Genomic DNA, 4,595 nt, shown 5'->3' with positions numbered 1-4,595 from the left:
TACTGTACAGTAGGCAAGACGCTGAGCCCAGAAAAAGAAGCTAGGCACTGCTACACCTTTGCACGTAAAGCACAAATCTGGATGTAATATGCAGTAATTTACTGGAATGAAAAAATACTGTGAAATTCTATATACATTTCTTTTACGACAGAACATGAGGTTAAAAGGTTAAGTAGACCTCATTGGTGTTCATAAATATTGATGAGGTCACCAGGAGTTGAAAGTGACTTGAGGGTATGTAGCTAACCAAGTGTGCGACATTCATTGGTCAGGAACAGTCATTTTTGGAGGTCATCATCCATGTTGGCTGCTAAAAAATCCCTAGACATGTTTCAAAACCAGACGGAATGACTGGTAAAAAATAGGGAGGTTGTCTGCTGACTGTCACATCACCTGTAAAACATAACCAACTATAATGTGGCACTTGATGAGCACAGCAACGAAAGGTGTTGCAAGCAAAGCGAAATCAATAGTTGTTTATGGCACTTCCCCATCAAATATCACATCAGTTCATATTTTGCATTGCAGTATGAATACAACCATGGTCTTATTTGATAAGACCATGGTTGTTCAGAGAAAATTGTCATTTACCAGAGAGTAACATGAACTACAAATAAAACCCGTTTAAGTATGTGTTTCTCTTTGTCATGGTTGAGGAAACGCAAAGCGAGACAATATTTCCCTTTCATGAAACGCCTTCTACCTTGTGAAATAATGCAGAATTTATTTGTCATATTCTGTGTCTTTGCACTACAAGATGATTAATTAGGCATTGCTCTGTTAGCTTCCTGGTAGAGGTCAGATGGTATAGTAGTGTGAGGAGGATACTTACAGACTTCAGCTCGTAGTCGAACAAGGCCGAGTTGAGGATGTTCTCAGCTTCAGCATGCGAGATCTCCTCTCAAACCACATTTCGCCGCTTGCGCAGAAGTGGCAGGATGTCCCAGACTGGAAAGTCCATGGTGAACCCTGTGTAAGGACAAAGAATTAAACGGTGCTATTTACAGCACCGCTGAAACCATCGTGAAACTGCACAGACAATTGTCAGTATGGCAACACCACCCATTCGGCAAAATACAAAAGCATGGAATTAAGTCATGGTAAGCATGACGAAAATCTGTGCAAAGCATTTTTATTGATGACTGCTTGGCAGAGCAAAAAGAATTGCCATTGTTGTATCAGCCCAAGCGACACTTACCGAAAAAAGGGGACTTGTGGGAAGACACATTTTACACGATGACTTTGCAACATATTGTGCACACAGCAAGAAAATTGACTGACTGACTGATTGACTAGCTGATCGGGTTTACCATTCCAAAGCAACACACGAGCAGTGAGAGACACCGTAGACAAGGCCTGGAAATTCATTTTGACCACCTGGGATTCACTAAAGCACACCTGGCGAGATGGAATACAGTTTCAACTTGCAAGTCTTTGTCTATCACATTAGAGCAGGTTACAAAAAGTAAGCATCCTATAAGTAAGCCCCGTGACAATATTTACGACAGTGCCCATTTAATATAGTAGTAACAACGATGGTAGGATCAAAGATGGAAGTGATATCATATTCGAAAAGCTTGAAACCCTTTTGCAATGCCACAGAACATCAAGTGTACCAGAGGGTTGGAAGAATGCCAGCATCATACTAATACAAAAAAGGGGAGACCTTAATGAATTGAATAATTACAGACCCATTAGCTTGCTTTCGGTATTGCACAAAATATTCTCAGAAATGATTTCCAATAGAACCACGGCAACACTTGACTTCACTAAACACAGAGGACAGACGACCATCTAGAAGGAGTATTTAACAATGGATCACACCCCGTCATCAGCCAGGTAATTAGGATATTGAAAGAGTAGAACCAACTCTACATAAAGTAGAACCTCGTTCATAAGCTTTGTAAAAAAACGAGAGAAAAGAACGTACTAACCAGGACGACATACGAACCGAAGTCACTAAAAATCTGGCACACTGAACTGTAGTTACATCGACACGATGCGAAGCGTTGCACTAATTGTTGCGGCACAAGATGTTGACGCGCTTCGAGTTGATAGGGCCCGATCAGTCCGAGACACACTTTGTCTCCTTCCTGTTGCATCGTGTTTTAAGAGGACCATGGGAAACCAAAAAGAAATAGAGCTGGAATAGGATGCCGCCAGAGCAAAACACGATGCTCACTTCAAGTCTTCTGAAGCTGGGAACGGTGGTGCATTTAATCTGCTATTAAAAGCGTATAGTAGACTTCTAAGAGCACAATGCCACACGGTGTGAAATAGTAAGTAAATATGCTTATCACAAGAGGATTGACGGCGATAGCGGTGAATGCGACTGAAAGAAGAAACTGAGTGCAGCCGGCTTTTTCATGTGACACGGGCGGGCGAGCAGTGCTGAGAAGCGGCCACGGCAAGCACCTACTGCTCTCAATCACGTGAGCCTCGTGCCTTTTCTTGTGCCTATGGGATCAAGTGGCTGAAAAACGTATCACGCAATCGGAGTTAGGCGATGTACTCAATGTTGGTGCCGAAAAATCGTGTTTCTCGGAAACACATTAACCAGTACAAAAGAAGCGTAACTGCATTGGTTCATTTTATTTCTCAATCATGAATGTTGGCACCAGGAAATTGTACGAAACAGGATCAACGGGCTTCTGCTGCCTATAGCTTTCATAGATTACGGAAGTGTGTTGGTTCAGGAGAGATACAAGCACTCGTGAAGGCATTGTAGTGTCAGGAAGTACAGGAAGTATAGGCAAACATCTTAGCAAACACCTATGAAGATTCCACAGCCGCATTATTCTTCACAGGAAGAGCGGCAAAATACCGATCAAGAAAGGTGTCAAACAAATAGGCGCAATCACTCCAATGTTACGCACTGCGTGCTTAAAAGTATTCAAGCCATAAGAGTGGGAAAGACTAGAAGTGAGAATCAATGGCAAACATCTCAACGACCTTTGGTTAGATGGAGATATCGTGCCATATCTTTGTGTGTAGACCTTGGACTACAGAAGCTCGCGAACGGTGTCCAGAAAAGTCGGGAAAACTTTTTGAATGTATTTTTTACTGCAAAAACGCACAAGGATGATATACCGTTCAGATGTATTGTGAGTGAAAGAGATTCCTGGCAAAACAACGTTAGCCGTTACCTTCTCAAGCAGCTTAACACCTTGATTGTAGATGACCCATTCATGGTAAGGAATAGCCTTGACATCATAGCTTTTTTACGTGAGACTAAGTCGCTAGGATGCTTGTTTTCAATAGATGTTGATCTTTTTTACTCTGTTCCGCTAAAAGAACTGTTAGCTGCCGTCCTGAGCTGCATTGAGATGAACGGGCAGGTGTCCTTTCAGAATACCGCGGGAATTTCTGTGGATAACTTCATAACACTCCTGGAGTTTTATCTGTGCTCAACAGCTGTTTGTTTTCAAGGCCAGTTGTATGTGCAAAACAGAGGAATTTGTATTGGCTCGTGTGTGGCTCCCGTACTGTGCAACATTTTCCTTGCGGACATCGACAAAACGCTATCCATGGTGTTTGACGATGGCAAAGTGCTGAAGGTTTTTAGGTACGTTGATGATTTTTTAATTTTACTGACGGAACGTTCTCCCATGACTTACTCGCATGCTGTGCAGGGCATTTTATCTGAATTTAAACAGCACGGCAAAGGCTTAGATTTTACTTTTGAACTAGCCAAGGATAACAGCTTGCAGTTTTTAGATCTTGACATAACCCTTACTGACGAAGGTTCCTGCTGAATGTATCTACCCCGTGCCCGCAAGGAATTGTTGCCGTATGAGTCTACACACTCTAGGACTGTTAAACGTGCGATTGCCACTATGTCCCTCGAATCCGCCCTTAAAAAATCGTGCTGTCATAAGGCACAAGGAAGCTTTGATGAACAGATTTTGAAATTGAGGAAGGCTGGCTTCCCTTGTTCGGTTTTAAGCGCAGTTTTGGAGGCGTTATTGAAAAAGGTGAAAAAAGAAAGAAAAAGAAGCACTGAAGAAGGTCAAACATTCGAAAAGAATGCTAAACCAGTGGTGATTCCGTATTCTCACAAAGTGGCGCACAATCTTAAACATGTCGCCGTGAAATACAAAATTCCTGTGGTTTTTTCCGCACCCCGAAAACTTGCTACTTTGTGCCGCCCGATCGGTTCTGATAACACTAAGAAAGCAGGGTGTGTTCCATTAAACATACGAATCCTTTTTAAAGTGTGAGGAAGGAGTTGTATACCGTATACCGCTGAAGTGTGGGAAAGAGTACGTCGGCCAAACTGGCCGATGTATTAATGATCGCCTGCGGGAGCATAAGCTTTCATTGAAATATGGTTATGGCTCAAACTTGCCTCTTCATTGCAAGGCCTGCGGCAATGAAAATAAACAAGCATGTGAAGCAAGGCTTCAAGATACTACAATCTTGTTTAAAAGTAAAGACTCTGTGGCACGTGAATTGTTGGATAACATTTACGATAACATTGACTCTCACAGTCCATGGGATCGGCATACATTTTTTTGCCAAATATCTGCTTTACAAGGAAACCAAAATGCCTCATTTCATATCACACTTGCTCTGGTTAGCATTCTTGTTACATA

Source organism: Dermacentor silvarum, chromosome 1 (genome assembly GCF_013339745.2).
Source record: "Dermacentor silvarum isolate Dsil-2018 chromosome 1, BIME_Dsil_1.4, whole genome shotgun sequence".
Classification (NCBI taxonomy): domain Eukaryota; kingdom Metazoa; phylum Arthropoda; class Arachnida; order Ixodida; family Ixodidae; genus Dermacentor; species Dermacentor silvarum.
The sequence above is the reverse complement of the archived record's forward strand: the minus strand, read 5'-3'. Positions refer to the sequence as shown.